Source organism: Arvicola amphibius, chromosome 8, assembly GCF_903992535.2.
Source record: "Arvicola amphibius chromosome 8, mArvAmp1.2, whole genome shotgun sequence".
Classification (NCBI taxonomy): Eukaryota; Metazoa; Chordata; class Mammalia; order Rodentia; family Cricetidae; genus Arvicola; species Arvicola amphibius.
This window is the reverse complement of record NC_052054.1, coordinates 85,628,106-85,652,560: the sequence shown is the minus strand read 5'-3', so window position 1 is coordinate 85,652,560 and position 24,455 is coordinate 85,628,106. Positions and strand designations below refer to the sequence as shown.

Below are 24,455 nucleotides of genomic sequence, written 5' to 3'. Positions count from 1 at the left end.
ATGGGCCTGAAGGCCCCTTAATGCTCACTAACCATTTAGTGATCTTATTTTTCTACTCTCTCTGGGAAAATATTGGACATAAAGATTGTCACTGTTAACTGTTGTCCTCAAGAAAGTCCCACATTTCCCAGAAAGATAAATCTTACCTTATTGCTACAAATGGACCACATAATGCTTACAAAGTTCCAAAGAGAAGTCCAGGCTAAGATGGTGAGGGATCCCTGCTGTGTGTTATCACCAAGGACTGGGGAGGGAACTGGAGAGATGGCTGGGAAATGCATGGGAGCAGATGTGGGCCGATCCTTCACTCCTGTTCATTTGAGAAGGTTGTGGGTATCTGAAAAATCTTTTGCTTTTTAATTCTTTGAAGCTCCACTCCTCTATTTCACCATTCCCCAGTGCAGGCTCCTTCTGGTCGGTAAAACTGTCCCGGGAGCAGTAAGCGCCAAATCCTTAGAGTTGATGGACAAGGTGGTAGCCATCCCGCCCTGGAGGCATGCAAGCAGACGATAGAAAAGCAGCAGTTGAAAAGCTGTGAAGGAACTTCTACAAAATAAGGAAGAAAAAGAAGACTGGCAAATTGTCCATTGTGGTGGGCCACTTTGGACTTTGTGAACTATGCCATTAATACCCATGACAATGCCAGGAAATATGATGGTTTCTGGACTTTGCAACCACAGTTCAGAGAGCTAAGTAACATATGACCAAGTCATAAACCAGTACCTATTTCTGATTCATTCAAAACCCATTATTTTCCACAAGAACAAGTTTTCTTTGTTTGTTTGTTTCTTTGTCGAGGCAGGGTTTCTCTTCAACTTTGGAGCTTGCTCTGTAGACCAGGCTAGCCTCTCGAACTCACAAGGATCTGCCTGCTTCTGCCTCCTGAGCACTGGGATTAAAGGCATGCACCACCATGGCCCGGCTGCATGCTTAAAGGAAGACACACTAGAATAGCTAGAGCCCTCCATTCATTCAGTAGCCTTTGGCTAGGAGCTGAACTACTGTGGGTTGACCTTGAACTGCTACCCAGGATTCCAAAGTTTGGAGCACAACCTCACACCTGTTCAGTTCAGTGCACATGCAAGGAACCTGAGCCAGCAGCCTGGAGGTCCTACTGGTCTGGCCCCTCCTAAGTAACCAGCTGCTTTCCCTGAGGGCCCCTGTCACCAGTGGATCACCTGGAGACAATGTCTGCTTTTCCTCTCCATCTCAGCTCTCTAACAAGCTCTTCTCTCACTTACAGTCTTCAGACAGACTGTCTACAATAAGGGAGTCCTCTGGTCCCTGGCATTTGGGAAGTTTGCAGAATGAATGTCTTTACAGTGTGTTGTGGTGTGAATGTGCAATATTCGGCACATGACCCACCACTGAGGGGCTGTTTGTCTATCCTCCAGCAGGAGGCCTGGGTGTGGAGGTGGACCACTAGATGCGGACGGGACTCAGACAGCGCTAGCCCAGCCCCACTTCCAACCCAGTGTCTCTCTGCGTACTCATCATTACTGTAACATACTGGGCTGCAAACCCCTACCACTCCTACCATCTTGTTTCCCCCCCCCCCCCATAACAGACTGTACACTCTGAACCAGGAATGTACAGAAATAGACCTTTCCTCTTTCAAGTGGTTTGTCACAGCAACTAGAAAAATAACTTACACAAAAGATAGTGAGCATTGGAGGACAGGGTGCAGGAGCTGACCACTAACTTAGGTCTCTAGGAGCTTCACTGCTCTCTACAGAGCAGCAGCTCTGAAACTCTTGGAACTGTGGCCCACAGTAATAAATGCATGCCACATTAGAGTGCTATACACTCACACACACATGCATAGGCACATACATACATACATACATACACAGACACATAGACACCTACTCAGATACACTCTCACATGTGCACATACAGAGACACACATGCATAGAGACACCCAGACACACTCAGACACACACATGCATACACACACATGCACGCACACACACACAGACAGTGATACAGATACCCAGACACATACATATAGGCAAACATATATACACAGAGAGAGACACACACACATAGAGAGTTACACTCAGACACACAGACACACAGAGAGAGGAAGACACACACAGATGCACTCATGTATGCTCACAAAGATAGCTGAAGACAGACTTTAGTGAAGCCACATCAACTGTACTGTAGGTGATGCTCTCCGATTGTTTCTGTTCCATTTCCCTCTTAATGCTGGGTCATGGCACTTTGAATCAGTCCCGTAGCTCCACAGTTCAGAAAACACCAGTCTAGAACAAAAGAAGCTTCTGGAGCTGATGGTTCCATGAAATAAATCTACATTAATCAGGTCAAAGAAAACATCATTCAACTAGAAACCGGGAAACTTGAGCTCAGAAACTTCTCCCAGAGCTGATGTGATCCTTCTAGTACCTTTCCACACCAATAGGTACTAGAAACACACTGGAAATAGATGCCTCGCAAATGGTACACTCGGGGGAGTTGAGCAAGGGGAAGCCTGAAGGGTTCTGGTAAAGAGAAAGGGGGCGGGCATTCTCTAGAACCTGGAGAGAAACTGTCTCACAGAGAAACCAAAGCTGTGGACCACTTCTATCTTCAGGATCTCAATCCCTTGTTCTGTATTCCCCTACATAAACTGATGTGTTTCCCATTGGCCAAAACCAGCTAGACATCACAGGGCTGCAGAGGCCAATGACGTCAAGCTCATGACTCAGTTCTCAAGGGACTGAAAAGCAAGTGCAGATGCGTGGCAAGCAGAGGTGACAAATGTGGGCTGCTGCGCTGAGCTCCCAGAGCCACAGGCAATTTAGAGAAGTAAGGATCCTTAAAGTCTAGGAAAGTGTTTCTCACCCATCTTCAGACTTAATTGTACAAGTATGTCTCCATTGTTTCGGCTTGGCTTTTGGTTTCTCAAGACAGGGTTTCTCTGTGTGCCTGGCTGTCCTGGAACTCTCTCTGAAGACCAGGCTAACCTCGAACTCAGAAATCTCCCTGTCTCTGCCTCCTGAGTACCGGGATTAAAGCTGTGTACCACTATGCCTGAGTGCTTTATTTTTAAGACACAGTCTTACTTTGTAGGCCAAAGCTGTCCCTAACCCTGCAAACCTCCTCTTGCTCAGTGCCCTGAGGGCTGGGATTATGTGTGTGCATCACTAGGTTGTGTCTGTTCTTAAAAGGGGGTTGGGCATGAATCAAGCTGAGCCCTGTGTGCTCGCTAGTTCTTACCAAGTTGGCACAAGCTAGAGTCGTGTGGGAGCGAGAACGCCAGCTGAGAAATGCCCTAGCAGAGTGTCCTGTAACCAGGCCTGTGGAGCATTTTCTAGGCTGATGATTGATGTGGGAAAACAAGTTGAGCACCATAGAGAGCAGAGCAGTAAGCAGCGCTCCTTCATGGTCTCTGCTTCAGTTCCTGCCTCCGGATGGCAGCCTTGAGCTCCCACCCTCATGTCCTTCAATGTTGGCTTATGATGTGGAAGTTGTACGAGGAAATAAACTCTTCCCTCCCTGAGCTACTTTAGGACGTGGTGTTTATCACATCGACAGAAAGCAAACTAATATACCATGGTCTTGGAGACCTGGTAGACTTGGGGGAAGGGGAAAATGTGACATAAAGGACTGTGGCATTAAAATATGAGGTGTATGTGACACAAAATGGGGTTCCTGACATCTGGGGACAGTCTTATGCTCGCAGAGAGACCACAGCGCTCTCATGGGACACCTATCCAATATCTCATAGCAATAGCATCTGACAAGATCCTAAATGAGAGGCACACGACACCCACCATCCTCTGCTGGCTGAAATGCATGGCTGCTACTGCAGCAGCCATGACAGCTCTGCCCTCAGCTTAGCCTTCCCTCTCAGCCAGTTAGAGTTAGTGAGAAAGTGGGTCTTAAAGCATCCCTGCTTTCTCTCAGTATCTATTCCAGAATATATGCTGTCTTATGTTTTCTCACAAATTACCAAGATCCAAACTTTAGTAAAGGTTTTGTTCTCCTGTTCCTCTAACAACCTCTTACGGAACTGCCCCACTGGTGGTAGATAGTCTCCCTCAGTTAATGAAGTAATAACCCCAACATCTTAGCTACTGGTATGTTCTGGGGAATGTCTGTCTGGACTGTGGTGACCCTAAGCATAAATAAGTGATTTCCTGATAAAGAAATTCAGAACATGCCACTCCAAAATATGCCCCTCTAGGGTGCTGATTATTTTGAGTTAAAAATAAAAAAAAAAAAAAAAGAAGATTGTGAAATCTGTCCCCTATCCCAGAAGGACCATGGTTTTCTTGCTGTCAAGGACACGGAAAGCAGAAGTCACAGGAAATCTGTGTACGCGGGTCGTGTTAGATGAAACTTCATCTTTCCACGGCAGCCCAGGTCTTGTCAGTTCTCATTATAACTCTCTGTTCGCACATGAAGTCGCCTGTTAAGTCTGCTGGGTCATATAACGTTTGCCCTAAGTCAACGGTTCTCAACCTGTGGGTAGTGACCCCTTTTGAGACTGAATGACGCTTTCACAGGGATTGCATAGCAGATATCCTGCATATTAGATGTTTGCATTATGAGTCATAACAGTGGAAAATTACAGTTATAAAGTAGCAGTGAAATAATTTTATGGGTGGGGGTATCACCACCACATGAGCAACTGTATTAAAGGGACTCAGCATTAGGAAAGCTGAGTATCGCTGAACTAAGTGAATCTCTGTGTTTTCCACCTGTAGCTCTAACACTGATTTAGCTTTCAGACCCAGAGAAAATGAAAAAACCAAGCCCTATAAAATTGGAGGTAAAATTTTGCCTCTCTTACAACAGAGATTTTCCCGACAGGATATTTAGGATCTAGCAGTGAATCGGGGTGGGCGGGGGAGGGAGAGGAGGCCAGGAAATGGAAGCAAAGCCTCCAAGAGCAAAGTCCTGGGCACACAGGAGGCTGGAGGCCTGGGAAAAGCACCGTTGAGCAATGGTTGGTGGTGGCAGTGATGGTCAGGAGGTAAGAGGACAAGGGACCTTGGAGAGTCCAGAATTTAGTCCTGAAAAGGTTTTGCTTTAAGGAAATGGGTATGACAAGAGATGGATTTACATATCATTTAATCACTCCTTTTAGGATTAATTGGTAGGAGACAAATACTGGAGTCTGGAAGGCTATAAGAAAGAAAAAAAAGGGCTGGAGAGATGGCTCAGAGGTTAAGAGCAGTGTCTGCTCTTCCAAAGGTCCTGAGTTCAATTCCCAGCAACCACATGGTGGCTCACAACCATATGTAATGGGGTCTGGTGCCCTCTTCTGGCCTTCAGGCATAACACAGAAAGAATATTGTATACATAATAAATAAATAAATATTTAAAAAAGAAAGAAAGAAAGAAAAAAATGGAATGCCCAGAGATGTGTCTCCCTCGGCGTGGAGCTTGGCATCCTCCTCGCCGTGTTCTCCTCCCCCCGCCCCCCATTTCTCTGCATTGAGAGTGAAACAGTAGACGTCACGTCATTCTGATTCTTAGGTCTGCTGCATCTAGCAGTAGAAGCTGTCAATCTCCTTGCCTTTGGCCAACGAGCATTTAAAGAAAGTATTTGATCCTGGTGCGGTGGCTTACACCCAGCACTCTGGAGGCAGAGGCAGGCAGATCCCTGAGTTCGAGCCCCATCTGGTCCACAGAGCAAGTTCCAGGACAGCCAGAGATGCACAGAGAAACCCTGTCTTGAAGAAAAAAGAAAAAAAAAAAAAACAAAAAAAGAGGAAAAAAAGGAAAAAAGAAAGAAAGCATTTAGATCCCAGTGGTTGTCAATCTTCCTCATGCTGTGACCTTTAATACAGTTCTTCATGTTGTGCTGACCTCAACCATAAAATTATGTTAATTGCTACTTCATAACTGTTATTTTGTTACTGTTATCGTAATGTAAATATCTGTGTTTTCTGCTGGTCTCCAGACAACCCCTGTGAAAGAGTCTTTCAGCCCCAAGGCGGTCATGACCCACAGGTGGAGAACACTTAGGAAACAGTGAAGTGGTTACTTTCAGAAACATTACTTACACATATCTGAGGAGGAACTTAAGCCACCAGCAGTGGATTAAACTGTGCTTTTAATACAAGATTAAATACCTTTTAATACAAGATGCGATTTTAATTAATAGAAAGGATTTTAGTAGAATATCTTTGGTTTCATAAGAGAAAGTATTGAGAGAAAACAACTAATTTAAATACATTTCCTTAGCATTTTCTCTAAAAAAAAAAAAAAACTTAAATAAGAGAAACACACATGCCACATGGATGGACACACCCACAGTGTACACACACATACACCACACACATAAACGTATGCGCGCGCGCGCGCGCGCGCACACACACACACACACACACACACATACAGGCCCATGCACACCTCTTTGCCGAAATGCAAGCTAAGGGTTAGTGATAGTCAATTTCTAGTCTGCCATGTTTTATTTAATATCTAGTTTATCTGCCATTTATGAGGAAGAACTTTTTATTCCACCGGTACCTAATCAGCCCTCAGCAGGCTTTGTGGATTCCTTAATTAGCACTTAGCGAAAGTGGTTCAAACTCCAAGTACCGAAAGGTAAATAATGATTTAGGGGTTTTCGGTGCTTCTGAATAAAGCCTGTCCCTGTCTTGAGTCCCTAGGATCTGTGAGGGGGTTCACATAGGCTGTAGGCCACATATAATTATCCTGGTGGTCTCATGTCATCCGGTCCCATGTCTGATGCTAACCAGCTGTAACTGGTCCTTCCAAATCTTCATGCGGAATTATTCAACAAGCTCACTGCCCTATTCGGTTGGGCCTGCAAACATGCATATTTATCAAAAGCTTCTGCAGTTCTGACACCCTGTATTTTAAGACACGATCTATTTGTAAGCAATCAGACCTCATGAATATTAGATTTCTACCTTCGTTTCACTAGTTTGACTTTTTCCTTGGCAGGCAAAGGTCAGGATGCTGCCCGAAAGCCACCGGACATCCTGGGAAGGAAGAGGACAGGATGTGGGCGTCTCAGACACTTGTCTTCACCTCTCCTCCTGGTGCAGGATCAGGATCATCCTTTCACCCCCACCGCAGCCTCTCTGCCTCACCATCTGGAAATCATAATCATCACAACGCAGAAGCATCAGAGGCCACAGTTGCTTAGAAATCGGAAGAACTCATAAACAAGGCTTACAAGATAGTTCAGTGGATATAGCGCTGGCAGGGCAAATCTCATTAATCCCTGAGTTTAATCCCTGAAGCTCACATAAAAGAAGGAGAGACTCAGCTCAATAGGATTATTCTATGATCTCCACATGTACATTGTGGCGCACGCACGCATGCACGCGCGCGCACACACACACGTAAATAAATAAATAATCAAATAAATAAATGAATAGATAAAAATTTAAGGTCATAAATTTAAGGTTGGAAGAGCCTTGCAAGCAGCTAAGACAATGGATATGAAAACACATAAATAAAGTAAAAGCAAGCGATCAAGAGAGATCAAGTCCTGCAGGGACTTTCAAAGCGGAGGTAGCTCTTCCAGCTTAGAAGAGCCAGCCTCACATCCTAACCCAGCCCTAGCTCCTCAAGACACCTAACCCAACAAGGGGAGGCTCTGATGGTGACCTAGCCCAGGGGTTCGACACAACCAAGTGCTTAAGACTCAACCCCTAAATCAGCTGCTTTCAGACTAGACAGCACAAAGCAGATGGAAGCAAACTGAAAGAAGGTCAGGTGAACTGAACAACGGCCCCAGAAAGGTCACCCGATTGCTGAACCATGTCTCAGCAGGGTTTGAGGGTCAGGCTGAAGCCTTACATATATGTTGAGTTTCACCCCAACCTTCAACCTTGTGAGCAGCCAGCTAGCTTTCCATTCTCTCAGCTGTCTCTGTACCCACACCCACCGTGTATCAGGCACAGAGCCAAGTGCTGACTTAGGACGAGAGGTCTCAGCCCGTTGTGCATTCACCCATCCATTCTATAAGCGTTATTGGTCTCTGCTAGGTGATTGGCGTTTCAGCTCTGGGTTTACAAAAGGGGCCCGGTGGGACTTAGCATCTTTTTGGGTAGATATGTGGCTCTCTGAGCATTTATGTGCTTGATTCTTAGTTATAAACTATGAGTAATATGAAGGAGAGGCACTACACTCTGAAGCAAACAAAACAGGAATTGATTATCTCATCAGGGATCCTAGGGGAGGCTGCCTGAAGGAAGTGAGCAGAAAGGTGAAGGGCCAAAGGCTTGGTAAAGGGTTGGAAGAGCCTTGCAAGCAGCTAAGACAATGGATATGAAAACAATTAGAAGGAATTTAACATAGTCACAGATAAGCTACCAGAAGATCAGAAAATTGGGGCAAAGTTAGCAAAGACAAGAGGTGGTGTGGAGATGCAGGAGGGTGCCTAATGTAAGTTTGACAGACGTGAGGTCCACCTTAGAACCCAGAGAGTGTGAGCCTGGATGGAAAATTCCATGTTTATATTTACTAACTTGCAACTGAATTGGAGTTGTAAGGCCTTTCCATAATGATATCTGTGACGCTTGTGATGAGGGTCCTCACAGCCCTAGTGCTTCCACATTGCATCCCAGTAGATGTGGGTACCACATTCATCGTCTTGCAGTTGTGATGCCTGTTAGGGCCACGATTAAAATGTATTAATGGAGAAGCACATGCTACTCCATTGCCCTTTTAATATGCTCATAAATGTATTTCAATACAACGTGTTAGTTCTAAGGACATTACCTCTTGCATTTACTGACATCATTCAGGGAACAAGTTCGTTATTTTTGCCCAAAGGAACCTTGAGCTAATACTCCCCCAACCAGCTTTCAAGCCACAGAATATAGTTTGGTGCAAGAATGGGCTGAACTATGGAAATGACAGCTCTAGGGACCCCAGGAAACTACAAGAGACCATCTTTGTTCAATTTGGGCAAGTCCCTCACTAAGGCAGCCAGAGGAGGTCCTCTCAGAGTTGATTCCTGCCTTGGGAGGGTGAAGGTGGACCAAGTACGGAGACTGCCATCCCACCACACCTGCCTTAGCCCGGGCCTGACTGCTTTGCTCCCTGAGGCCAGCTGTCCCCACCGCCATTACTGTGCCCCCATTGCCAAGGAGACTAAATTGCCTGCAGGGCAGAATTCAAACCGGCAGAAGTCAATTCTCTTTCCCTGTGATTTATTTATTTGCAATCTGCAGCTCGCTTGCTCACTCGTTCATCCTCCCTCTCTCTGTTCATTCATTCATTCATTCATTTGTTCATTCATTGCTTCCTCTGCCTTTCTCTCCCCCTTTTCATCCCTACTGTCTCTTCTCTTCGATTCTTTTCTATCTTTCCTCTCTACTTCCCCCATTTCTCCCTCTTCTCCTCAAGCAATTCCTTCTACCTCAGTTCATTTCTTCTTGATTCTCCTGAATTTATTCCTTAGTTTTTTTTTTTTTTTCAAACCTGCCATGAAGACCCAGAAAACCAGACAGAATATGTAACTACTAGTTAAGACTTCTCTCTGCTTATTTTTTTTTCTGAGACAGGGTTTCTCTGCGTAACAGTTCTAGCTGTCCTGGAACTCTCTCTGTAAACCAGGCTGGCCTCAAACTCACAGAGCTCTGCCTACCTCTGCCTCCTGACTGCTGGGATTAAAGGTGTGCACCAACCACTGCATTTCTTTCTACGAAAACAAAACAAGGAAACAGAGAGCCCAGAAGTCACAGTCAGAATCATAACATGGGATTTTCACATCCTTGCTCCCAGCCGTATTGCATATGCCCCTGACCCAGCAAAGACTATCCTTGATGAGCAAGAGGGTCAGCCAAGTTCTCAAAACAGAGTTCAGAAGGGATGGGGGAGGAAGGGAAGGGATACACACACACACACACACACACTCAAAGAGAGAGAGAAAGAGAGAGAGAGAGAGAGAGAGAGAGAGAGAGAGAGAGAGAGAGAGAGAGATCTTGAGTGGGTGGAGCTTGTCTCTTAAGGGGGTCTTTGCACCTGCTTGCCATATGCAGAAGGGTGACTGTGCCCAAGGGGCAGGGCCAGGTTGCTCCTGGATACTATTGATCATTTCCAGTTTCCTTAGCTATGCCTTGCTTGAGCATGGAGCCTGGCAGTGAGTCAGGAGCCTGTCGCATTCTGGTTTGCAGTGTGGGAGTTCATGGGGAGCAAAATTCTGCCCTCAGAAATAGGACAGGGGGTGGGAATAAAAGGAATGGAGGGAATAGCTGATAGAGATGGAGGAGGGGCACAAAGATTAAGAGCCACAGAATCCAGGAGCATGGGGTGGGGGTGGTGGACAGAGCTAAGAGCAGGCTGGAGTACCCATGCTTGCTCAGAAGAGACACAGTCACTCTGCACCCCGTCTAAACACAAGGTGGTCAGTTTTCCATATTTTTGCAAAGAAACCTAAAATTTATTTTTTTTTTATATGAAATCTGATTGTTAAGCATTGGAGACAAATTCACTTGCTTTTAAGTACTCTGCTTGGTGTGTCCACACAGGAGGGCTGGATCTGGCATGGGATCCCACTGTCACCCTCAGAAGCTCTGAGACACCCTGCATGGGGCCCAGCACTCACATTTAGCACTCAGACATGCAAATTCATATCCTTCTTGTAAAGGAGCCGCCCAGTTCAAGCCTATTTTCAAACACAGCTTGTTAATGAGCTGTAAAGGAAAGGGATAAAACCCATTATGAGCTCTCTAAGAAAGCAGCTTGAATTCATGGGTCATTTGCTATTGATTATTGGAACGCACACCATTGTTCATGCCTGTGGCTGGCTTCAGAACCTGTCTTCAGAGCATTTTAACGCTTTCAGAAGCACGCCAGTCTCTCCTTCTCCACTCCCGGTAATCAAGACACACGATCTTGCTGTGCATGTAAATTAGGTATGAGCATCTACAGTGTTCTTCCGAGAAGAATAAATTACACATTATGCTCACCATATTTGAGATTTGCCACAAAATAACTTTGGAGTCCATCAAAAATTCATCTCCCCAAACTTATGTGACCGCCCCTGCTGCGCCTACAGAAGTAATGGGCAATAGTGATGGTAAGAACGGAGCACGGTGTTGGGCCTTCTGCATTATTGCTCACAACAGTGTAGCTGCGCACCCCGTCCCCTCCCCTCTCCCAGCGCCATTCGATGCCCACAGGTGTGTCACAAAAACATGTTTATATATCATACATGTTTATCTACAATCCCTTCTCTCCACTGCCAAGCAATTTCTTATGAGAATTCCAAGTGTTGTTGATCATACGTTCCTCTGGGCAAAGGCGATAAGCTCAGTTTGCTTCATTACGGCCTTCCTCCTCTCACTTCCGCTGCTTTTCCGGCTAACAAAAGCCTGTTTCTTTTCTGATGGAAAATGTGCTTCCCTGACCACCTGCGGAGAGCAGCGGTCTTTGTTCTTCCCTCAGACACATCCTTCTGGGAATTCCACAGCACAGCCTTCCAGCCTGGGAATTCCCTCTCCCACAGAACTCTTCTGAACCCACCCCATGACCCAGCCACTCAGGATCTTGTCCAGTAAGCCTGACTAACCTGAAACCCATGATCTTAGATCACAGGTATATCACAAAAGAAGTGAGGGCTTTTCTTGTCATTGTTGTTGTTGCTGCTGCTGCTTTTTTAAGCTTGTCTGGTTTTTTTTTTCCCCCTCCCAGTCCTGGGGGTGGAGCCCAGGCCTTAAATACCTTGCTGAACTACATCCCAGTCCTGTTACGTAAATCTTGTTTAGTTAGTCAGCATTTTCACTTTAAGTGTTGCTTCTTTATATTAAATAAAATTACAAAGTCCCCTTCAATCATATCTCTTCCAAGTTATTTCTTCCTAACCTCGGGTTTGGTAATTCAATCCAAGGGGGTGGGGTGGAGGTGGGGGGGGAGGAGGCAAAGATGGGAGGAAGACAGCAATCAGAGGAGGAGGAAGAGGAAGGAGACAGGAAACAACAGCAGTGCTACTGCATTTTCCCCGTGGTGGGATGGTGGGTGGATTATTAAATTGTATTTTTGTTTCTCGGCATTTTACAAGTTATTTAAATTTTCTTATGTGGGAAATAAGAGACTAGTAGGAATTAATGTATTTTTAAAATACAATTCCACAGAAAGGGGGCGCCAGCCTATGAAAAAGACCAAAACTGGCATGTTTATTTTAAAGTACCTTAATTGCAAGACATTCCTGTCCCCTTGACGCCCCAGGTGCAGGTCATGTGACCCAGCTTCTCTAGGAACCACTGGTCAAGTTGTTGGCACTCAGTGGTGCTGACCACTAGCCACAGGGGCTCCCACTCTTCAGGGCTGGTGGTGGCAGTGGAGGACACACAAAGCAGCTGGTGGTGTTATTGTTGCCAGGCCTGCTCCAACAGATTTTCTTTTCTTTATTGCTTTGTTGGTTTTTGTTTGCTCAGTTGTTTGTTCATTTTGGGGGACATGGTCCTGAGTCGTAGCCCAGGCCTGACCTCAAACTCATGATCCTTCCACCTCAGCCTATGCCAGGACTACAGATGTGTATTATTATTTGCTTGGCTAAATGTCTTTCCATCTCAGGAAAGTTTATTTCAAATTAAAATTAGAAAAAAAAAATTAAAATCTCTGCTTTCGGCCATTAGTTACCAAGTGTTCTTCCAGCTTCTTTACAAAGGAGATCCAAATTCTGCACACTCACACCAACACTTCCTAAACCATAGGACCCCCAGTGCCCCCAGTCTCCTGGACAAGGATGAAAAGCACAGTGGAGACTAAAGGTGCTCGGACTGCAGCACGGGGAGTGCTCACACCCTGTAGTTGCTGTGGGCTTTGTTGCTGCTGCCTGTTGTGCGATCCCAATTTCCTGGGGGGGGGGGGGCAGAGGCTGAGATGATACGAAGGCAACAGCACAGACTCTGAGAGATTCCAATACAGAACTCTTTATTGTAAAAAAGGTTGGGGGTTTTATAGGGTTAGGGAACTTAAGCTGCTGCAGGAATGACTGCTGACAGGTTGTTTGGCCTATTTTGCTTATTTATTGTGAGCTTGCATGTGCTTGCTTGTGCTATCACCCTGCCTCATCTCACCCTTTTTATTTTAGTTTTATTGGGAGACCTAGTGGGAGTTATGAATTTTTATAACCACACCTCAGGGACCCTGCAGCATTTTGGGCTGTGCCTGTCTTAGGTTGGCCTGCCAGACAGGCTCTTACCCATCTTTGAAACTAGTCCTCAAAGGGTTGTATCCCTGGAGGATCCCAAGAAGTCAGAAGCAAGGGGAGACTTTTAGGAGAACTAGGGTTTTAAATGGCCTTCTGTATCTGCATTAGCCATGCATAGACCACCTCCCTTGAAGGTTTTGGTCCAGTGTGCTCCATAGCCATTAACACCTGGAGTCTTGCCTTGTTCACCCACTGCTATCAGAATCTTAGCTGTAGGAGACACTTAAACAGAAATATTGAAGCTACTACCACCACCACCCCATAAGGCACCATGCAACAAGTTTAGAGGGGTCTAGCATGTGATACCATAATTGGCCAAAGAATATGGTAGACAAATCCAATGGCTCAACTCGTTGCGTAGGTTCTGATTAAATGCTTACAGCTGGACAAGGGGTAAATCAGGTAAAACCTTGTGCAAATTTTGAGGGGACAAATGAAATTGCTGATGGAGGAGCCTGGCTTGTTCCAGCAAAGGCAAAGACACTGCCATAGTCATAATTGGGTGGTCTACTCTGTGGTTGCCTGTTGCTAGCATTCCTGGCAGCCCTGTATGCAATCTGATATGGGATATGTGCCAGGTGTATCCTCTGGACTGTAATAAGTCTTGAAATAGTTTGCATAGTTTTGGAGATGGATTCTTTTGGGGACTTTAATTTTGCAAAAGATAGTGTTTTGCATGCTTGTGTGGCATAGTGGCTATCTGAGAAAATATTTATGGGTTCTGATTGGGTCATTTCCAATGGCTTAAGAGTAGCATGACACAATTTTTTATTTTTAATTTTAAAAGGGGGAGAGCAGAAAGTCATCTGTCCTGAGGGAAATTATTATCCAGTGTGCCCATACTGAACCTAGCCATCACTTTAAAACAGACTTCCTGTCTAAGTGGTTTGTTGTTTTTCCTGGCTTTGCTTACAACAATGTCTCTGCAGTCTATACCTATAACTGCAGCTGCTGGGTCAGGGAATACACCAAGTACCACAAGAGGCTACTGACTGGCCTGAAGGGCAGCAAATGACTTATTTTCATAGACTGTACTGGCAAGCTGACTGAGCACATAGAGCATGAGCAACAGAATCTTCCTGCTGTCTTCTAAACCTAAAGGTGTTCCGCAATGCTCTCAAACTAGCTCACAAAGACACCAAAGTCTCTGTTAAGGTTGGTTCTACTGCTGTTCAAGTAACCTCAGCAGAGCGATCAAAAGTATTGGGCCAATCCTTTCAAATGATATCTACTATGCTTCTGAAAACGAAGAGATCTGCCTAGTAGATGAGAACCAGTTCACCTTAACCATTGCAAACCAAGGCTTTACTTACCTTCATGCACCAAGTGTATGAAATGACTGTCTAGCCTATCATTCATATCAGGAACTGGTGGGAGCTTCTACGGTCTCATGTCCAATGATAACCCTTTTGGCATTTGGGGCATTAGGTCTTTGGGCGAGCCCTGGAACAATCCCTATGTAAGTGGCCAGACTGTCCACATCCCCAGTTAAGTATGGTCTGGTGGGCTAGAATTATCATCCTTGTCAAGTTTGGCATTGACCAAGGCATTGATGGAAGCCATAAGGGGGGAAATGAGCCCATTCTGTGTGTCAATATTACAGGCAGCAAAGACCCACTTATGAATAATCTCATTTCTAACAGGTACAATGACATTACAGGTGATGTAATTACAGGTGGTATTGAGCCCTCTGCCCAGGTTAGCTGTTTTATAAGAATATCCTTGGTAGGGCCAGATGGGATGCACTTTTCAACAGCATTGGTGAACATGGGTCAAAAATTCAGGAAGTAGTTCCACAGCCTGCTGGATAAGATGGCAGAAATAACCTACCCTATCATAGGGTGCACAAAGTTTGAGGGCCTTGAAGGCTAGGTCAGACACTTGTTGGAAATAGGCATGTAGGCCAATTATGGATTGTGATACAGGATCAGTATATTGTGCACAGCCAGTAAGCATGTCGAGGGTGACATTAAGTCCAAATTGTAAGTTTGTATGGGCTTGGATCTCTGCTTCATCATCACAGGCTGAGCGCCACTGGAGGAAAACCGAGGGGTCAAGAACCACCTTTAACATGAGTACCAGTCATAATGTGTTTAAAGCTGCATGGCCCATTGTCTGAGTATTTGCTCAAAATAAGGAGAATTGGAGTAGCATCTGTCACCCTCACACACCCCTGCATGGCTCCCAGCCTGCTCCCAGCCCTGCTGCTACTAAGAAGGCACATAGCTGACAAGGACAACATTACTGGAGCCTCCGGACTCCACAGGGATGGGCTGAACCTCGAAGTACTCAAGCATATCAAAAATGGACTGAAACCACAGATGTTGGACCCGGCACTGACCCTCCTCATTCCGTGACAAACAGAGGTGCTTGGCCTTGCCCTGGAAGTTGAAAGTGAAGACATATTCACCACATCTTGTCTCACTGTGACATACCAGGAAGACACCATGTGAGCCCGTGCCTCCTTCCAGCACTAACTGGACAGACTTGAGTCGAAAGTATGCCATGGAACCAAGGATATCCTGAGAGGGGCTGATCCCCCTCAGCACCCCCTGACTCCCTCTATAAAAGAAATAACCCTTTGGCTGCTTCTGGAGTATCCAGGGGAAGGGAGGGGGTTGAAAGAAAATGAACTGTCCTCACTGGGGACTACTCCTCAGTGGGAATATGTGGGGGGGGGGGCAGTTCCAGGGGAAACGGTTCTATTGACTCAAAGTGGGAGGCAGCAATGGAGACAGAACTAGTGGAGAAGTATGCTGACAGCCAGTCGGAAAGGCCCCCATAATCCCTGTGACAGGCGGTAATTACATGGGTCCCAGCATGAGATTTTGGCTGGGCAGACTCTCTGAATGATTCAGGCAGGATAACTCCAGGCTGTCTGTGTTATCCTTTGTAAGGAAGGAGGAGGTCCCAGGGGCCAGGGAAGGTCATGGAATGGGGGCCGATAGCAGGGCAGGGTCCTGGACTTAGGCACTCCTGGATGTCAGACACCCAGGCCTTCACATAAAGTACATCAGTTGTCTCCAGAATGTACTCTGAAGGTCCTTCTACTTTAACCACAAATGGCATCTCTAGGGCTGTGGTTGTGTGGACATCAGGGACAGCAGAACAGGGAATGCTGAGTTGGGGCCTGGATGCCTTGGGTGGTATGAGGTACTCCAAGTGACTTCCTCTTTCTTCTCTTCGGAGCAGTAGTTGACACTTCTGCCACTGAGGCTGCCCTCCTCCCCTGAGGTCAGCACAGCTGCCCCTCCTCCACGACCCACTCCTGCTGCATCAGGGGCAGCTTCTTCAGCCCCCATAAAACTGAGCAGCTCTTCTCTCTGTACCATTCCTGCTCTGTCTTTCAAGGTTCCCCCTCCATGACTCAGTCTCAGCCTCTCAAAGTGGTGAGTCCATCTCTCCCCAGGGGATGTGCCCTCACTAGCCAAACCCCTACCAACTGTCCCAGCACTACCAGAGGAGTTGGAGTTGCTGTTCCCACCTAGGACTAGAAGACCTGATATGGGCTCCAGAGTCCTAGCTAGAGAGGAAGAGCCTACAGCCCCTCATTACTGCAGGATGCCTCCTACAGAACCTCTGACTGAGTGACCCACTGAGCAGAGAGAAAAGCGGTTCTTGGGCTTCAGCTTTGAGGACATTGTAGAGGAGGAAGGGACTGAGGAAGAAAGGTCCTCAGAAGATCGAGATGGACCCAACACAGCCAGGCATCCGCCCACCCTGCAGCTTTCAAGGGTCAAGTCTTGTGGTGGTGCAATCTCCATACCAGGGCTTAATGGGGCCCAGACCGCTGGAGAGAGTGACCCTGAGGCCCTGGCCACCTCAGCTTTGAAGTGCTACAGGAACAGTTCAGAAAAACAGCCAGAAAAGGCTGCTTCTGTTCCAGGTTCTGCATATTATGGGTGGCAGTAGCCCTCACAAGGGACTCACAGAACTCTTGCCAACTTCAGGGAAGGGGTGGTGGCAGCACTGGCATTGAAGGGAAGGCCCCATCCTCCGGGAAAGGGACACCATTAATAATGGACCCCAGGAAGAGCCTGTGTGGAGGAGCATCAAAAGGCCAGAAGATACAGGATGAGTGGCAACAACTTCATCTCGGTTCCCGTACTTAGCTCCAGGATCAAGCTAGTGGAAGTAGCTGCCATCTGAGGAGAATATTCCAATCCCAGAAGGGAAAGGAGATTCAACAGCAGTTGAACAACCAAAACCTTTCTGTGAATGAAGAGACCTGCCACCCTCCTGATGGCCTTTAATAGATGGTCAATTAACTGGATCAGTTGAAAAGAGAGACTAGGAGAGGAAGTCCAACAGTCCAAACTCCTAAGAGAAGTCAGGACTCCTTGTAAAGCAAGAGAGCCTTCAGACTATCTCAGAGTGGCCCCAGGCAAAAGTCATCAATTGCTCTCAGGCTGCTTGGAAGTCCACCCAGAGGACAAGAATGGAAAGGAAAGTAGTGTTTGCAGATTGAGCTTGCTGCTTGTAGTGAGGGACTTCCAAGGTTTGCTAGGCGGTAACCATATGTTTACACAGTGTCTCCAGGTGAAAAAGACCCGTTGAAGGGTCCTTTATTAGTTCTCCCTTCTGGGTGGTCGGCCTTTATGTGGAGTTACCAGGAACTGATCATGATGGAGAGATCCTAACTAGAAGGACAAACAGGGGGGAAGAAAAGGAAATATAGGGATAGGAAAGAAAACCCCAACTCACCAAGGGCTTCGAAAATGAAAATAGCAGTCAACTCATGGAAAACAGCCAGAGAGGTGATCTCAAGATGCCTGCAGAGAGTCGGTATAAGGACAGCAGCTGGGGCAGCAAGCAAGCAAGAAAAATCCCCAAAAGAGGGTAAGTAGGACCCAAAAAACGAACAGAAGGAAAAGGTCCATCCATGTTGGGTGCCAGTTGTAGTTGTTGCGGGCTTATCGTGGCTGCCTGTTGTGCAGTCCCCGTTTCCTGGCAGGGCAGGGGGTGAGAAGACACAGAGGCAATGGCACAGACTCCGAGAGATTCCAGTACAGACCTCTTTATTGTAAAAAGATTGGGGGTTTTTACAGGGTTAGGGAAATTAAGTTGTCGCAGAAACGTTTTTTTGGTTGGTCCTTTTGAAGCTGTCAGTCTCTGCTGGCGTGTTGTGATTGGCTAGGAGTGCACATCATTAGTTACCATGTTTTTGGTCTGCTGTCAGGTTATTTTGGCCAATTTTGCTTATCCGTTGTGAGTTTGCGAGCACTTGCTGTGCTGGCGCTATTGCCCTGCCTCAACACCCAAACTCTCAACTGTCCTTTTTGCCCTCGTCCTTTCTTGAATGTGGCCTACATTCCACATCTTATTAATATACTAAACCAGGAAATGTAAATTAATGTTTCCCTGAGTTCTGTGAGGCTCACTAACAAATTAGTTAAACTCAGAAAAATTATGGGACTGAGGAAGAAGCTGAGAAGAAGCCTTTCAAACAAAGCGCATCTCAGTGATAGGAAGCAGAAAAAGGGCTGAACATCCAAGTGGAGTTTCCTGGGGCTAACAGCCTGGCCCAGTCATAGAGTTCTTGTTTCCTATGTACCATTGAGTGGTTAAGGATGTGGCTCAGTGGTAGTAGAATGCCTTTCTAAACTTAATTAGCTTAGGGCTGGGATGTGGCTTAGTAGCAGACCTCAAGATTTGAAATCAGGAAGCCCTGAGTTTATCCTCTGGCATCACCAGACAAACAAATAACAATAACTACCTATCCCACTATTTACCCTCTAGCTTTCCGGCCTTTGCTAGCAGGCAAGTTTGCCTGAGCACTGTCAGTGGCTTCCTTCTCCTTCCCTTAAGGACCATTTAACACGATGGCCTATTTTTCACCTATAAGAGATTGCCTGTAAGATGTTGGCTTAGTGAAGGTAGTGAGATTTAAAACCCCCTGCCTCTGTATTTTCCACACAGGATGACATGCAATGTCCTTCCGGGATATAGGAAAACAACTTGTTGAGATTTATTCTGACAATTCGACTCGCATGCACAATGCAAAAAGATATTTCATCAAGTCCTCATCAATAACCACGGAGACTAATAAGCAAAGATATCAGTACCTCTTTCCCAGGATTTTGTAATAACGAAAAAGTTGATGACGGACAGTCAGTGATGGTGACAAAGCCAGAGCCGGGAGGAAGTAAGGGGAGGGCCGAGTCCCCCACACATCTCAGGAGGCCATAGAACATGTCACTGATGGTTGTCATACCATCCAGCCTCCCCTAAATCTCAGTCTCTTGAACATACTAAAGAGAATAAGAAAACCCGTGAGTGTTTGCAAGATAGAAAGAATGGAAAATACAAAAGACAGCACAGGTCGGTCAATGCCACATAGGTGTCTGTGGTCACATCTCCTCAGGAATGCCTCTTACCACACTCTCCTTTTGCAACCTGGTGATGGGGGGGCACACAAATCATTCATGGAGTCATTTTGCAGTTCATGGAATCTCTCTGAAGTTGAAATGTGGACCTATATTTCGAATGGCTCACAGGCCACTGATTAATTCAGGAGCAAAACGTCCATCATAGGGTCATCAAGCTCTGTGACCTGGGTTCTATTTAATCACTAGGCACTTACCAACCTTTGTGCTGGACACAGTCCCTCCAGGCTCTGTGACTGACTGGAAAGACGTGCTAGGCACAGTCTTGGGACATCAGACAGGACTGATGTAAACAGAATAAACTAAATCAAGGAACTGCTTTCTCACACATCAGAGGGCACCATCCTGTTTCAGGGCCGCGGGTCTGGGGATACAGACAGTGTCTGAAAGCCACTGAAGCCTACAGAGAATCTTCTTGAAAAGAAAGCATGGCCCAGGAAAAAGAAGAAAAGAGAAACACTGTGTTGCTAAGGCTAGCCTCAAACTCCTGGTCCTCCTGTTGCGGCCTCCCCACTACTGAGATAACAAGCATGCACCAACCCACATGGTACAAACGTCAGTGCCTTGTGCTGGTCTCTCTTGCTGAAGGTTGCTCACCTCTCTTATATAATACTGGTCTCCCCTGGGCAAGGAAGTGTCTGCAATCATTACTGTGTCTTCACTGCATGTTCCTTGAACATAGTGGAAATTCAATAAATATTTCATTGAGTCATTCAGCAAATATTTACTGTGCACCAACTGTATGCTAAACACTAAAACAGCGTTTAAAATATACACCAGTTGACTAAAGCAGTCAAGACTTCTCTGCTCTCAAAAAAAAAATGTTTGTCAAATCAATGAATAGCACACATAACGGAGACTCTGACCTGGAGTAACAAGCAGAAGGAAGCCAGCAGCACATTCATGGAGGGAAGAAGATGGGTGGTGGCCCCGAAGGCACAGTAAGAATCAAAAAGATCCTCTCTCCTGGTGACCCTACCGTGAATCACTGGAGCCCTGACCAAAGTTTAGTTCACACAAACCCACAGCATAAACAATGCCCTCCAGTCCCTCGTGGTACAACATGGCTTACAACAGGCTGAACAAGAGCCCCGGTTCAGTTCCCATCCAACCTTCCTGGAAAACAAAAGCAGGCCAAGAACACTGGTGAAGGACACTCTGAAAGAGTCAAGGGTCATCTGCCTTTCTGCACCATACTTGACTTTTTGCTAAAATAGTGACAATCAAAAGACTGTCCCTGATCCTCTTAAGTATGACTTGATAGTGCTTGAACCAAGTTAGATCTGGGAAGTGCCTACTACGAGGGAGGATGATGCGGGTCCTGTAAGAACCCCACTTCTCAAGAGGCGATGCCACAGTCAGACTGGCATGATGATGGCTCACTTGCTTTTAGTTTTTAAATTTTTTTTGTTGGGTGTTTTGCCCACATGTATGTCTGTGCATCATCTGTGTGCCTGGAGCCTGGGGAGGCCAGAAGAGGGTACTGGACCCTGGGATTACCATTCCAGATAGTTGTGAACTGTCCTGTCAGTGCTGGGAGAAGAACTCAGGTCCTCTGGGAGAACAGTCAGTGCTCTTTTGTTAGTTTGGTTTGATTTGGGGTTTTGTTTGTTTGTTTTTGTTTGTTTTTCTAGACAGGGTTTCTTTGTGTTGCTTTGGAGCCTGTCCTGGCACTCACTCTGTAGATCAGACAGGTCTCGAACTCACAGAGCTCCACCTGCCTCTGACTCCCCGAGTGCTGGGATTAAAGGCTTGTGCTACCACCGCTCAGCATGATTTTGGTTTTTGAGACAAGGTCTCACTATGTAACCCTGGCTGGCTTGATACTCACAGAGATCTGCCAGCCTCTGTGAGATTAAAGGAGTATATAACCACACCCCACACAGCAAGTACTCTTAACTGCTGAACCCTCTCTCCAGTCCCAGGTTCACTTGTTTTTAAAAGAAACTGTAAATCACCGTGCTTTAGAGGTTTGTATGACTGTAGAGTCTGTAGAGTACAAAGTGAAGTCACTCACGACCATTCTTTAATATAGGAATATATCAGACTTGATCACATTCGCCCTCTATTAACCTAAGCCCCTCCCCCTTCTCCTACTTCCACTGCTTTACTTTTATATCTCCCAATTTCCACATATGTGTGTGGTGGGAGGGTGCAATTGTCTTCCCGAGTGTGGTTTGTTTCACTTACCATCTCCAGCTCATTGTATCTTCCTGCAAATGGCACAATTTTACTCCTTGTGACTTCAAACAAAACCAAGCCACCCTTGTGCCCATGTGCCAAAGGACTCATCTATGGATGAGCACATCCATTTGTAAAATAATAGTTGACTTTTAGTGAAGACCCTCTTTAATCACAGCCCCAAGCTCAAGTCCCCTCCTCCCATTTCAGCAATAATGATTCTTTTCAAATCGCTATACTCTCCTGGACTTTTTTCTATGTATTTACATGTATGTGCCACTTTATTTTACGTCATTGAAATGATTTAAAGTTAGTCCTTCAGTCTCACAGCCTTCTTTGTTTTCTACAATTTATCTTAGAAATCTTTCCATGATATTACATTTAAATGCATCTACTATTACTAATTTGTATGAAGAATTACATAGTAACTTTGCAATTATTTAACATTATATGTCTAATAAATCTACTACTAATAAACATTTAACTCATTCCCAATTTTTCATTATCTCAAACAGCGCAGTGATGAGCAACCTTATATACACCCCTTTCAAAGGTACAGGCGCTTGTCTAGAGAAGATATTGACAGATGAACTGGTTGGGTGTTGGGGAATCAGACATGCAGTTTAATGTACCTAATGGTTGGAGTCTCAAGAGTGCCCACAGGTTCATGTATCAAAGGCTAACAGGTGGCATTATCTGGAAATGTAGCTAAAGCTTTGAGCAAACCCTAGCATGGTTGACTGGATGAATCACTGCGGGCAGGTGTTTAATATTCTCCCACCCCTACCTCTCTCTGCTCCATGTCTACCAGGCGCTGAAGAAGCTTCTCTAGTATGTGTTTCCACTGCCATGTTGATCCTTCTAAATGCATGACACCCAGCAGCCGTGGGTTGAACCTCCTGAAACTGAGTCAGAACAAGTCTTTTTTCCTTCACATGTTCTCTTGGGTATCTGGTGACAGAGGTGACCAACTTGCCTAGATTTACCGTCTCTCGGCACAGTGTAAGCATGCATACTCTCCTGTGGATGTTTACAGGGTTATCTTTTCTCCAAAATTATTTAAAAATTTCCTCTAACTCTCACCAGGCCTAGTTTGGTTGGCTTAGTTAAGGTTTCTATTGTTGGGTTATAATACTATGAGAAAAGGGTTTATTTGTCTTAAGTAATATAGCCCACTATGGTGGTTTAAAAGAAAACAGCCTCCAAAGGGATTGACACTACTAGGAGGTATGACTTTGTTGGAGTTAGGTATGGCCTTGTAGGAGGAAGTGTGTCACTGTGGGGGTGGGCTTTAGGTCTCCTTTGCTCAACCTATGTCTAGAATGGCAGACAGTTTACTTCCTGTTGCCGTGGCCTCCCATGATGATAATGGACTAAACCTCTGGTGCTGTAAGCCACCCAATTAAATGTTTTCCTTTATAAGAGTTACCGTGGTGGCCATGCAAACATGGTATCTCTTCGTAGCAATTGCCCTAACTAAGACATCCACTGTCAAGGGAAGCCAAGGCAGGAGGAAACTAGAGGTAAGAACTCATGCACAGGCTATGGAGAAATGCTGCTTTCTGGCTTGCTCAGTCTGTTTTCTTATACCACCCAGGATCACTTACCCAGGGTGGTACAGCTCCCAATGGCCTGGGTCTTTCCACATCAATTATTAATAAAGAAAATGCCCTATCTGTAGATGGAGCGGTGGGGCTGCGTCCCGCCACCCGGCTAGCTTTACACACGAAATAATTACACGGAAACTGTATTCTTTTAAACACTGCCTGGCCCATTAGTTTCAGCCTCTTTTTGGTTAATTCTCACATCTTCCTTTAACCCATATTTAGTAATCTGTGTAGCACCACAAGGTGGTCACTTACCAGGAGAGATCTTAACCTGCGTCTGTCTTGGAAAGGAGAAGCATGGTGACTGACTATGGTGACTGCCTGAAGCGTCTGCCTTCTCTCTCCCAGCATCCCGTTCTGTCTACTCCACCCACCTATGTTCTGACCTATTGGGCCAAGCAGTTTCTTTATTAATTAACCAATGAAAGTCCTCCATCACCTATCGACTTGCCTACTGATAATCCAATGGTGTAATGTCTCAATTGAGGTTCTCCTTCCCTGATAATTCTACCTTGTGTTAAACTGACAAAAAAAAATTCTAGCCAGCACAATGGTCAGCAAATACAAGTGTGTGCCAGTCAGGTGTGAAAGTATGGGCCTTTAATCCTAGCACTCAAGAGACAGGTGCAGGCAGATATCTGTGAGTCTGAGGCCAGCCTAGTCTACAGTAAGTTCCAGGACAAGGAGAGATATAGGGTAATTCTCTCTCTCTCTCTCTCTCTCTCTCTCTCTCTCTCTCTCTCTCTCTGTATTTGTGTGTGTGTGTGTGTGTGTGTGTGTGTGTGTGTGCCATTGGAAAGCTTTAGGTAATGAGTGCTAATGGCCATGGGAATGGCGGTCTTCCACTAAACAGAATGGCTATCATCTAACCTTTCAAGACAGTCTACATATGAGAGAGAAAAAGTAGAGTACCAGAAAAACAGCAAAACAGATAGAAGGTTGGGAACTGGTGCGGGCATGTGACCTTGAGTACAGCTCCCCAACACTGCACATCCTGATACATCCTGATACATTTTCCTTCTGTATACCCTTGCCCACTTCATACAGCCACCATAAGGCTTGGCATAAACCAACATCAAGACAGTGTGTGGAGGGGGCTCCTGGTGCCTTTGTTTCTGCCTCACA

At 45.8% G+C, this 24,455-nt stretch overlaps 1 pseudogene; it reads right to left on the bottom strand.

Moving 5' to 3' along the window:
- Nucleotides 1-15,366: 15,366 nt before the first annotated feature.
- LOC119821902 lies at nt 15,367-23,371 on the bottom strand (annotated as a pseudogene).
- Nucleotides 23,372-24,455: the final 1,084 nt, after the last annotated feature.